The following is a 14,056-nucleotide window of genomic DNA, read 5'->3' as shown; positions in this document are numbered from 1 at the left end:
ACAAGACGCATTGCCCTTGTTTGAAGAGATTCTGCAACAAAATGTAACGGCGAAGACATGGATAGCAACTTCTGCCTGGATTAAATCAAAGCATTACTCTTCACCGAAGTATGCACATATACTACAAGGCACAATGGGGTTTGTACAAGTATTCGGAGAAATTCCTGGATTTTATGAATTCCTGGTGAAAGTGAAGCCTCAAAACAAATGGTCGAAAATCGATACTACTCACCTCAAAGACAGCAAGGTAAACAAAACCATACTATTATTTACGAAACAACTGTTTTGTTTGGAGGGTAAACTAGACCCTCCAAACAAATTGCAAGACCATTTTTGCATTTTATTTTGCATTTTTGAAACAAATTATATTTTACTAACTTTCCTGAAAATGTCTCCTGTTCTTCCTCTGCTCCAATTGTTTCATCCTATCATGTGCTTGTGAAAGTAAACGTCTCTCTGGATTTTCTTAGAGAGCTGACTCAATGCCGGCGAGTCTGGCCGTTCACTCAGCCAGATTGGCAGGGACTGCAAGCAGCAATGTCTCTTCGGGACTGGAGTCCCTTTATAGAGAGAGTAGCGACAACTAACGATTTGATGCCATTTTGAGTCCATTCAGTGCGGTGCGCGTGCCGAGCCGCCGTATGGCGCTAGTGCATTTAACCGTGTATTCCATTATGTTCTCTATGTATGAGAGATGGGAATGGTCTTTTCCATGTTGATGATGAACAAATTATGTGAAGATGACAAAATAGAAGATTTATGACAACTCAGAGCCATATGATGAAGAAGAAATTCACAGAGCTGGTTTTGATTTAACAGTCACAGACATTTAGAACCATGAACTAGACAACCAGAGGGAATGAACCAGACAAGTACACGTGCTGCTTATTTCAGCCTCATTTTAATTTCAGGGAGGCGAGAGCGAGACTCGAACTCTCACCTCCCTGTTTATACATGTACATGTACAATACAATGTTAACAGTTATATTTGTATTTCTGCAGTTGTTTGACCTTGTTTATCGTGTGTGGGTGTATATTTGTGTTTGTTTAATTTTCATATTTAAATTATTAATCTAAACTTTGCAGCATGTTTCCGAATGCGAATCGTATCTTAATCTCCCAAAAATATGAGCCCACCCCACCCGGCCCCCTCATTCATTCTCTCTCTCTCTCTCTCTCTCTCTCTCTCTCTCTCTCTCTCTCTCTCTCTCTCTCTCTCTCTCTCTCTCTCTCTCTCTCTCTCTCTCTCTCTCTCACTCTCTCACTCTCTCACTCTCTCACTCTCTCACTCTCTCACTCTCTCACTCTCTCACTCTCTCACTCTCTCACTCTCTCACTCTCTCACTCTCTCAAACTCACACACACGCATCCACACGAACACACAAACACACACAGACACACACGAACACACACAAAAACACACACAAACACACACAAACACACACATACACACACATACACACAAAACACACACATACACACACAAACACACACAAACACACACAAACACACACAAACACACACAAACACACACAAACACACACAAACAATCTCTAATACATATATACAAATTAAAAATTTACACACACACAAACACAAGTTAATGTCCTCACACATTCAAATCAACAGAGACAAATACATACATTCAATTCATGCCCCCCATGCCCCCCCCCCCAAGTAAAAGCCAGTCCCGACCATTCTACACTCAAAAGTTAGATGGGCTCCCTTGTATGCTTCTACGAGGTGTCAACCTGTTTAGTATCCTGAGATCTGGCAGTCTACACCCACACCTAAAATTTAGATTTTAAATCTTTGGCATAACCTACTCTTAAAAGCTAGGTTTAGGGTTAGGGTTAGGGTTACGGTTAGGGTCAGAATTAGGGTTAGGGTCAGAATTAGGGTTAGTGTTGACCCTAACCCTGCCTTTGAAGAGTGGGCCGTGTTAGCCCATGTGCCGAGTTTGCCCGGATCTGTTCTCCATTCATTCGTCTCTGTTTTGACTTTAGTTTGACTTTGACTTTGAGTCTCAGTCTGACTTTGGAGACATGATCCAGACCCTATATTAATTGATCTAGCTCGAAGACTCTAACTCAAACTTAATTTTAAATAAAGATGCCTTCCCCTTCAAGTGCTAATTAATCCACAATCAATGGATAACAAGCCTGGAAAGCCAAAGCAAAGGCCAGTCTCACTCGCAGCACACAAATATACGCATATGGGACCATGACCACCATCACACTGACTTGGCAGAGAACTGACCAAGAAGTTGCTTTCCATCCAACACGACTGACTCTGTTGTCCCAGATTTTCCGTCTTTTAGCATCTGATGGAAATCTATACATCTTGAATCCCTTCTCCGTTCTATTTGTGCACACAAAGGCGCAACAACCTGTCATTTTGTCGTAAAATCGATGTAAAAGACGAATGGGAACGCGGCGTACAGCGGGATGGTTAAAACGCTGACCGATATGCATCCGATCCTGTCCGCGATGGACTCAAAATGGCTCCACGCAATCACGTGACTAGATTTTTCCGGACCCTCTATGTCGCTACTCTCTCTATAAAGGGACTCTATTCGGGACTGGTCTCCCATACTTACTGCCCCGATGTTAACTCTGCCTGGGAATTTTTTCACAGAAACATGCTCTCCCTCATGTACAGATTGATCCCATTTCATCTTCAATTATCCTACCCCTCTTCCCACCCATGGTACACTGAATACTGTGGTGAGTCAGTTGCTCTGAAAGAACTTGCCTTCTCTTCCTGGAAGGCAAATCAGACCAAAGGCAATCTCAGTGCATTCTAAAAAAGTCTGTAACAACTGTGTTCACTCTCGGGAGAGCCAGAAAACAACTGTACAACATCAAGAATGAACTTTCAACCTTGTCTCCCTCCTCTAAAACATGGTGGCACATTGTTGTCTGTCTCTCGAGTTTACTCCCCTTCCATCCCTTCCCTTTTTTCACATGACACCATAGCCGACTTCGCTCGTGAGAATGCCAAATGCCTCAATTCTGTATTTCTTTGCAAATTTTGTGTCCCCAACCCCTCACTCTTGGGACCCATCCTTCCCTGTTGTACAAGAATGCTCCTGGACTCGATATTTTTCACCTAAGGAGGTGAAAAAGGTTCTATCAACCCTTGACTCTGACTCTGCGACTAGACCGGACGGCATCAGCTCACGTGTCGTAAAAACGTGCTCTGCTGCTTGCACATCTCTCTGCTGCACATCCCCTCTCGGCCCTTTTCACCTTGTCATTTGCGCTTGGTCATCTTCCATCTGCAAGGAAATCCAACAACATCACTGCATTTCATAAAAAGGTACAAAAACTCACCCCCTTAACTGCAGACTGATCAACTTACCTCCCATCATCAGCAAGGTCATGGAATCCATCATTACAGTTGATATGACATTCCTACTTTTCTCCAACAACAACAGCCACAACAATCCTACCTTTTTAAAAAAATTCTCCAATCATCTCAGATCACCAATTTGGTTTCAGACCAGGTCTCTCCACCTTGAACATGCTGCTTTGACTCACCCAACAAGGGATGGAGGTCCTCACTGTCAGACATAACATCAGGGCCATCTCTCTGGAGTCTAGACATACAGTATCTGGTCCTTTTGATACGGTCTGGCATCCTGCATTACTCCACGAACTCTCTGCCTATGGCATCCAAGGCCAACATCCGCATAAGGCTGACTGACTTCCTCTACTCTCGTATTGAACATGTCGCACTGAATGGAATCCATTCATCTCCTCTTCTTGTTAAGTTTGGAGTGTCCCAAGGCAGTGTTCTGGGCCCAGTCCTATTAATAATCTTCATCAATGATCTTTAAGTTTCTGTAAATTCCTCTTTATACATTTGCCAATGACTCTATCCTCTGCCGTCACATCCCTCATCGTTCAGACAGGAAATTCACAGCCTCTTCCCTCTATACAGAGCTTTATATACCTCATTTCTACCTATTTATATTGCTGCACATCCCTGCACCATCACCACGACCTGCACTCGCTGCACTGTCACCACTGCCTACACCCTCTGCACCATCACTGCTGCCTGCACCCTCTGCAACGTCACCACTGCTTGCCCACGCTGCACATTCACAACAGCCTGCCCCTGCTACACCATCACCACAGCCTGCCTCCACTGCACCATCTCTGCAGCCTGCCTCTGCAGCACTGTCACTGCAGCCTGCCCCTGCTGCACTGTTACCACTGCCTGTCCCCTCTTCACCGTCACCACTGCCTGCTCCCACTGCACCATCAACACTGCCTGCCCTGCAACACCGTCACCACTGCCTTCCCCGCTACACCTTCAACACTTCAAATATCCACGGCAACCTCACTCCACAACCGTAACCAACTATTATCTACAATTTTCTCACATTCTGCTACTTGCTGCAAATTATTTATGTGTTCCTTCATCCTCGTAATAACTATCCTCAAATGGGCTATTTCCTCACACTTTCTGCAAAATTAAGAACCCTCTGTTCCCCTGTTGTTGATATGGCCCACATTGAGCATCTACCACATTTTATGAACTCCTCTTCCTTTCCCCTTTGGTCTTTCTTTTTAACCCCTTTTATCCCCTTCCTCTCAAGGCCCCAATTGACTTAACACTAAAGTTACCACGAGGCCTCCACCTGCTTCTTTCAATAAACTAACAGAAATACCTGCTAAAACTGTTATGAACACAAATACAGCCTTTATAAACACAGTTTCACAGCCCCGACACAAATCTTTATCACAAAACACGGAAACACCACACAAAAAAACACTTGTTTTGTTCTGGTCGAGCGTACCCGCAAGCAAACTACAGGAAGCGACGTCCTCACAGTTGTTGTTTTTGTTGCCGTTATTGGTCATTTATTTGTATTATATTATATTTCCTGGGGGATGAAGTAGTAGACACACCTTGCTTAAATGTTTCCTGGGCAGAGGGAAAAAGGAATAAGCTGACAGTCCAGAAGCAAAAACTAGAACTAGGAAGCGAGAATGACGCAGAAGACGGAGGGCATGTACACCCGACTATCACAGGAAGGCCCGACTGAAATTGAGAGACAAACAAAACGATTCAACACAACAGAACACGATTCAGGACACAAAAGTTGACAAAAAAACATGAATAACAAAACAGAAACTGAACAAAACAGCAAAACTACGTAAATGGTCCAGGAAACTTAGCTTTAGAATCACTGAAAGGAGAACTCACCACCTTGCCGTCTACATGCGCTGACCCCCAAACCGGAAGTCCGGAAGTATATGACACAATATGCAAAAAAGCTTAAAGGCCATTTATTTATATTGGTACACGACCTTAAATGTAGCGGTCTCAAGGATCTGACGTGCAAATGTATGTCTACTTTTGTCTGAATTGCAGGAGAATAGAGCACGTTCTAAGGCCCCAATGGGAGAAAACGATTGCCAAGGGAATGCCAATGGGAAAAATTGCCAATAGCAGCCAAGTACTGTGTGTGTGTGTGTGTGTGTGTGTGTGTGTGTGTGTGTGTGTTTGTGTGTGTCTGTGTGTGTGTTCAAGAAGCATAACACATTCTCTCTGCTAACTCCCCTCCTCCCACCTTTCTCTCTTTCTCTCTCTCTCTCTCTCTCTCTTTCTCTCTTTCTCTCTTTCTCTCTCTACCATCATTGCTCTACCCCTCCCAATACAGTGTAGCATCCTCTTTTCACACCTCTCTCAGTCCCCCCCCCTCTATCTGTCTCTAGACATATCTGGACAGTGGTTATCTCCAAACATGTTTGTCTCTGGATGCGTCCCAGCAGTGTTTGCCTCTGGGCGGTGTTTGTCTCTGTTGTATTTATAGTATTACTGAAAATGGATTTCAGACGTTATTTTTTTCTATCTGCACTGTTATTTTTGGCGCAATAATTTTGATGAGACAGTATAAATTGTAATTAATGCTCCACCGCACATCTGCCTTCCCTTCCTCTCACCTCATAATGCCTTCCCTTCCCCCTCCCGTTCTCACTTTCCCACCGTCCTTGCTCACACACCCTCCTTGCCCCCTCCCTCCGCTCTCTCTCTTTCCCTTCCCTACCCCTCTCTCTCGCTCTCTCCCCTCTTCGCCTTCCCTCACCCCCTTTCGTATTCCTGTCAGCGAAGCGATGGGTGGTGTTTGCTCGTATATAATATTGGAGAAAGAACGCATTCATAGGTTGAATAAACACATAACTTGCATGACAAGCATTTCCAACTTTTTCGTTCACAAAAATTCAGGCATCAATTCCTGAATATAGCATGCATGTGTTTTCTTGATTATAGCCTGTGAAGATATGCTCCAAAATTCCAAGATTAAAAGTCTAATATAAAAAGTATATTTTAGCCTTAAAAACTTGAAATTGGGGACCGATATTGAAATCATTCTGGAATGAATACACCCCCAGGGCTGAGTTGGAGCTGTGCTAAATCTATATCATAATGAATTGTCAAGCATGAGGAGCAATGGCCAATGGCCAAAGTTGCTCAACAATATTCACAACCTGCTCAGATCCTGTCAAGTGTCTGATTGTGAGGCCGAGGTGCAAGTATTTTGTGTTTAGTTTAAAGCCACTTGAGTGCACATTTATGATATCCTGAGTGACAGATTGAATTATTGCTGTATGTGTATCACTGTTGGCAACATAATCATCCAGAGTTGATTGGGCAGAGGCACCGATCATTCATGTGAGCATATTTCACAATGGGATAGTGACTACAGCCCTTGCCTGGCCAATTCTGAGCTCACTGCCAGTTGGAGGCCATGAAGGACTGAAATCTGGAAGATTTTCTAGTTCTTGTCGAATCGTTCATGCAAACTCTTAAAACTTTTCTCTAAATACACCGTTCTTTGAGGAGTCATGACACAATCATCGTTTTTAGAGCTGGTTGTGTCCGTCTCTGCTCAGAAGAGGTAGACGGTCGTTCGATCAAACAACTTGGAGCAGTGGTCGGGTAGTATAAAAATTAACTAGAAGATGACGAGGGAGTGCTTAAATTGAGGAGAAGATATTTCTTCATCAATGAGGATTTCAGCTTACTGGTTCTGAAATAAAACAAGATGAATGCATGATGCTGGTTGCAATGATTACAGATGGAAATACTACTCTGCATAAGATGTATGGAAAGCCTGTTCAATGTCTCATCCACCTTTCACATCATAGAACATCCAATGGCATTTACTTGTACGATGAGATATCCAGGTTTTCTTCCTCTGTGGATACATTGCAGAAGATTGAAAACAGCTTAGTGAGGCGTATCACTTGCTCATCATCGATGATCTGTTTCTCAATTACATTGTTGCAATATACATCGAATGTTCTCTGTTAACTCTCCCACTGTTCTTTTATATCACTTCTGAAAAATTAACACAGATGTGTGATGAACGCTAAAACGTAGCAGCATGTGATGACCAAAGTCATGGCTGAAATGATTAATCGTGCAATTCTAGGCAGTGTCCGAAAAGCAACAGAGAGGAAACTAAAGAGTTGTCAGTCTTTCAATGAGAATGATGGGAAAGAAAATATAGAAGGCTTAAAACCTGGAGTCATGGAAAAAAAATTCATGCAGGACAAACTGCATATTCATTCAACAGGTTTCTTGGTAAGAAACTGTGTGTACTGGTGGTAGCAGGAGCATTGATATTTCACCTCGATTGAAATGGAATCCTTGTCCCCGATTTTGCTTCGAATTATCTCATCAGGACCACTAGGTTTTTCCTGAGCTGCTTTTTGTGATCATATTTCAATAGCAAAGATGAAAATATTATATGAGAAAATTCTGAAGGAATTACCTTGAATTTGAGGCAATCCTCAATTATCATTGAAAATATATGACATCTCAGAGGAGCATTTGAACAGTCACTGGAATTAGGCCACAGCAAAAAAACGTTGGCAGGAGAAAGATTTGTGTATGAATCTTGAGCTTCAATTCTGTGACCTAGAAATTATCCTTCTGATGAAGTTAGAGATGGGAACCACTCATCCTCATCCAAGCTTTTATAGCAGAAGAAAAAAATAAACTCTGCACGACAATAAAGATGACACATGATGTAACCTCCATCTCCCGTTTCTGCTTCAGAATAGATTTTCAGAGACGCATGATAAAACCTCAGAGAGTTTGTCTGGTTAGTATTTTCCACGGACTCTGGTGCATTTCCCAACACTTCTCACATCTAATGCACATGGGAGGCACATTGACTATGCGGCCTTTAGCAGCAGAGGAAGAATCAGAACAGAGTTGCTTCCTGAATGATGGCCATGCTCCTTCTTTGGTGAGCTGAGCACACCTCTTTTCACCATGGCCAACACGCTGAAAATCAGTCAATCTGACAGACCACCTTCAGGGATTTCATCTGAATGGAAGAAAAATCTCACCATAAGCAGAATCGGACCTGAATCAGACCCTCAAAGTGAGCATTGAAAATGATTATTGTGATTCGATTGCATTGTTTGTTTGTTTTAAATGGCCTTTGTGTGTTTGTAAGTAGCCAAAACTCTTAATGTTCAAAACCATAATAAAACGTTTGTGGTACTGTAGTGAACGTGCAGGGAAATGTAATCGCCGTGCTTTTATGCAGCCTGTGCGGAGTTTCTACTTTGAATTGTTTCAAGCCTAATTCGCTAAAGCGGTTTGGCCATGAGAGAATGCTGTGATGTCATGAGGTGCACTAAGCTCCACTGAATTCAGCAGCAGTTGACGTGGAGACAAGGCTTTCAGCAAGATCTTCCTCCTCGAGTTTGGCCCATTTTATCACAAAACGACAAACTTTTTCTACCTCTGACACCGAAGGTGGAAAGAGATTATGCTTTCACCCCTCTTTTTTTTTTTTTAGTAATACTTCACCATTGAGGGACTAGGCCAAAAACGATATATAGCATGATATCTCAAAACGGGGACGGATTTTGACAAAATTTAGTGTATGATTTGGTTTGGTGACTAAAACAAGCCAATTTGATTTTCGTTCAGGTCCGGATTCAGATCCTGCCTGTCATTGGGATACAAGACATAAACTGTTCAACCTGGCAAAGGTATGCGCTTGACGAGTGCTGTTTGGGTTATTACAATAATTAGAGAAGTGTGACATTAAAATACCACTAAACTCCATATTTACCTCCATATTAAAGCTCTCCAATATACTACTTTACCAGTTCTAATTGCCAATTGTTGGGACTTTTTTGACTTTCTTTGAGATCGTCCCGATTGATGTGAATACCAGGTATTTTTTGATTTCAGGTTCATACATGTAAGGACTGACAGCACCTTCTACATCATGATTTTGACTGTTGTCTTAATCTGAGGATTTTTGATCAGAAAATTCTTCATCAAATTTACTTTCTCACGAGTCTGAAGTGAGTTGTGCAGCCATTATCCTTTGCGTGATGAGACAATCACAGTACATGTTCACAATATCAGTCAAGTTTAAACATAAACCGCCAATGTACAAATTTATCAAAAACAAATGTCAATTGCAGTACTTCTTGTGATGAAAGTAATAATAAAATATGCTTGTTGATGTTGTTTGATCAAAATTTTGGGAAATATAATTTTTGTTGCTTTTTAAAACATTTCTGAATTATTGTGGATAAAACATTGCTATGCATTCCTTTATTTACACTTCCCTCAAAAAGACAAATGCAAGTTATTTTGGTGGCAAAAATAGTGAGATTGCTTCAAATGAAAAACTAAAACGAGAAAAAAACCCACTTTATTGGAAAGAGAAACTATTGAATGATTATATTGTTGAATTGTGGGAAGATGTTTTCAGATGCACCTGGGATGGAGAAAAAATTGGCATTTCACTGTGCTCAGGCCAAGAATCATTGGAAAATATTCACTCTCGGTTTGCAGATGTTTCAAATTTAATGTTTTCATCCTATACCTATCAGGCTGTGAACATTGCAGCACACGCATTGATGGACATCCAATTGTGTACATCCCAAAACACTCCATTTCAAAATGGATCGTGTGTCAGGATATATGATTTTCAATCATGGCAAGTAAGTAGAAATTAAACACAATGTTTGGTACCACAGAACTTCAATATGGATACAAACACGACATCAGAGTAACCAAAGCTTTTCGTGCTGCACTCTTTGGGAAAGGATCGCAGCAAGTGAAGGAACAAGTGAAGATGCGTGCTTACATACGCGTCTCTATAAGGTAGACACTCTTGGCTTCAACCGTAAAGACGTCATGGTTAATCCGAACGACCATTGGTTGGCTCATCGTCTTCACCTTGATCTCCCATTGGCTGGAGCAGAGTTCACCGATGATTGACGGTTGCAACCACATCCTGGATCGAGGGGGGATGGATTTCCACTAATAGTCCGGTCAGTTAAGGTTTAAATATTTACAGACTGGACAAAAGCACCAAACTTTGCGAGAAGGTAGATTAGAGTCCAGAGATTAATTTTTAAAAAGGAGACAGCGACGATCGATTCTTTGTTCAGTACCAAACGGGCCTAAAGTTTTCACAGATCGATGGGCGTGACGCCGGAGTATCGGTGTGGAGGAACGCATGATTTTGATGACCCGCCCTAATTATACGGTGCTCCGCAATGAGGAACTATGGAACATCAACAATGGCGGCAGTAAGTTGTGCTCTGAATTCATGTCAATCTTTCGCATTAGAAAATCCATTTTTGGGGTAGAAAAAGGAGTGGTAGGTCGCATGATGACACCAAATATGATTTTACTAGTCCATACATCCGAATGGTGTAGTAGAGGCGTGTTCTTTGGTTGTAGTTGTGAAAAACAATGGCGATTTTTATGATGCCAGCCACCTGTGGAAAAATGATTTTCATTGATAGCCCAACATTACATGCAGATCTGTTGCCTCACCCACAGCAGAGTTATTGCCCCCTACCCCCCCCAAAAAAAAATGTGACCTTGCAATCTGACTACCCTGCCCCATGGCTGACTTATTATTATTTATTTAATATAATGTGAAGAAGGTAAATGTATTTTATGAATCGAAAAAAATAGGTAGCTTTATGTTTTTATGAACATTTTCATATGATGATATATGCAGATCTGTTGCCTAACAGCAGAGTTATCCCACCCCCCCCAAAAAAATGAAAATGTGACCTTGCAGTCTGATTACCCTGCCCTATTATTGGCTGGCTTTATTGGAATGAAGGCATGGTGGTTTTGAGGCCTGTACCAGTGTTTTATTATTGCCAACTCTCATACTGAGCAGTAATACCTGTACCAAGTCTTGAGGGATATTCCTTCTTTTAAATTTCTAATATGATTATGGATAACAGGATGAAAATAACATCTCAATGATGTGATAAGACAATGAATGTTGTGATGATCAATTATAATTATTGGCTTGACAGCTGATTTTAGTGGGCCCTACCACCAACCAACTAGCCATCATAGCATACTTAAACAGACCACATCATCAGGCAGTCAGCATCTATCTTCATCATTATTTATATCTGATTCTGATGACTGATTGATTTCTGAGATTTGTTTCTGGCCTATCAAATCTTGTGGTCCTTTCATTCATATGAATGCCATTCAATTATTTTGTATGGTTCCTTTTTTGTCATTCTCATCAAACTGGCATATGAGGGCTTTTTTGCAATTTCAACTCGCTAAGTCTTCTTTATTTGTTGAATCAATTGTTTTTGTTAACCGAGGGATAACTATTAAACTGTTTACTGTCTGTTGAGTCCCCAAAGAAGCCATAAAAAGCTTGAAATGTCACAGTTTTAGTGTATTGAAAAACGAAGACAATATTTACCATACAGTATATCTGGAGTGAAAAAAATTCAGTGTCTCTGGAACCATAGTAGCTCGGACCAAAATTTAAAGGGTTCCTTTCTCAGAATGACATAATCCTTCCACAAATCATGGTTTCTTTATCTGCTGCCCCTATTTTACTTTTTTCCAATCTACCTACCGAAGGGGCAAAGTTCACATATATCACTATATCTTCAGGTTCTAGGGACGGGAAAATCTAAAATGCTTTCAATATACTATGAGAAGCTAGTCCCTCCCAAGTGTTTATTGTATTTTAACAGCTGACCCTTTCATTTCAGCAGAGGCCGGAGCATGCGGTGCCAGCTACCTTTGATTGGTCGCTTTGCCTGATTTGCCAGACAGACACACTGGAAGCTGTTAAATGCCCCCTCGATGCTATATCTAACGTTCAGGAAACTAAGATAGTCCTTTCCAGTGTTTTGGATCATTATTATATGATTTAATTAGTTTCTGATCCTGTTATTATGCTGTTCAGAATGTTTTCTTATGTGCATTTCTCTTGTGTGCACATCGGAATTTAAAGCTCCATGTGCAAAATTTCGAGATTTTCAAAAAACAGGTGTTCTATTCTAACGTTATTAGATTTGTTTAGTATATTATAATACTGTCGATTGAAAAGTGAAATGTTTACACCATCCTAGCTAAGTGGTCTCATCAATTATGGAGAGATTTTTGAGCAAAATCGACTTGTATTGTAAATTGGTGTAATGTGAGCTTTTGACCTTGAAAATTGACCTTCGAGTTTTCTCAAAATGTTTACTTTGGTGGCGTCTATCTACATGCCAAATTTGGTGCTTTTGTCCAGTCTGTTACTGTTTGGCCATGTTTTTACCATAACTAACTGGACTATAAGGTCCATTCACCATTTGTTACCATACTTACCTTGATCTTTCCATGCTGAAAGAGACAGAGACCGTGCAAATTCCTTTTGACGACATAATATTGGATCGGTGGTAAGAATGAAGGTTGCTTCCAATATATGTAAATGAAACGAGCTCCAACCTCAGCTCAATATCCTGAACATATCTGCATTGTACTGTTCTGCACAGATAGGGTTGGAAACTCGGTGCTGTGCAATGGCAGATGAAGCTTCGGTTACACGAAAAACTTCGGTTGCGATTGTGTCGTGTTTGTTTGTATCCATATTTAAGTAGAAATTGTTCAGTTTTTTTATTTTACAATTAGCTTTTTCTTCTGGAAATTAGTTTGTCAGAATCAGAGACAAATCTCTGATATTTCCAGAAAAATTTAATGAAAAAATTGGTATCTTACATTTCTCACTGACTGAAATATTACATTAATTAATTTGTCATTGATTTCCAGCTGTTGTTGTATCTTCGGAATGTGCGATGGAAATCGACTACAGGTGCTTCAATGTTTTTTGATGAAAATGGAGACCCACCTGGACCACATGAGCTTATAATTTGGGAAAGAGATGCAAATGGAAAAATAATTTTCAAAAACATCGGACATTTTGACTCTGATGCCTCACCTGACAAAAAACTTTCTGTGAATATTGGTGGATTTTACTGGAGTGGTGGGAGTACGAAGGTAAATTTCCTTAGAAATTAATTAATACCAATTATCTGTGAATTGTAACCTGAATGGAGTTTGAGGGGTTAGGGTAGATTCAGGGTGGGGTTGAGGAAGTGAAATGTTGATTTCTTTCCGAAAGCATTATTTTTGTGTCTGCCGTGAATAAGAGACTTTCAAAATGACATTTGAATGCTAACTCGGCCTTTCATGCATTGTGCCATGGTCCATTTTCAGTGACTTGCTTCAAAGAACTGGGGCACTTTTAACTTGCTGCTAGAGGGAAATCTGTTAGTAAAATCGCCTTTTAAACAAAGTTTCAACATTTAAGTGAAAGAGTGGTAATTTTAAAATGTTTATCCATAATTCTTGTGTTTCTGGATGCAAATCTGTCTCACCATAAAATGAGAAATATCCGTTGATGTGTGGTTTCAAATTCGTACAATTTCCTGTTTATACAAACGAGCGAAGTTTATAACACACACACACACACACACACACACACACACACACACACACACACACACACACACACACACACACACACACACACACACACACACGTCTAATGTAATTTCCCTTGTGGTCCGATAAACAAACAATTTTTAAGTTGATTTTAAACTTACCATGCACATTCACAAGCCCCATATGTATCCTTCGCATCGTCGTTCAGAAGCACCAAATCAATATATATATATATATATATATATATATATATATATATATATATATATATATATATATATATATA

At 40.7% G+C, this 14,056-nt stretch overlaps 1 pseudogene; it reads right to left on the bottom strand.

Annotated features, from left to right (window-relative positions):
* Positions 1-3,964: 3,964 nt before the first annotated feature.
* Positions 3,965-14,056, bottom strand: part of LOC147035716 (uncharacterized) — a 33,303-nt pseudogene continuing 23,211 nt past the window's right edge.

The sequence above is a fragment of the Eptatretus burgeri genome, chromosome 1, assembly GCF_056783735.1.
Source record: "Eptatretus burgeri isolate ZD-2024b chromosome 1, Ebu_testis_v1, whole genome shotgun sequence".
In the NCBI taxonomy this organism is placed as follows: Eukaryota; Metazoa; Chordata; class Myxini; order Myxiniformes; family Myxinidae; genus Eptatretus; species Eptatretus burgeri.
Note: the sequence above shows the minus strand (reverse complement) of the source record. Positions and strands in the feature narration are given on the sequence as shown.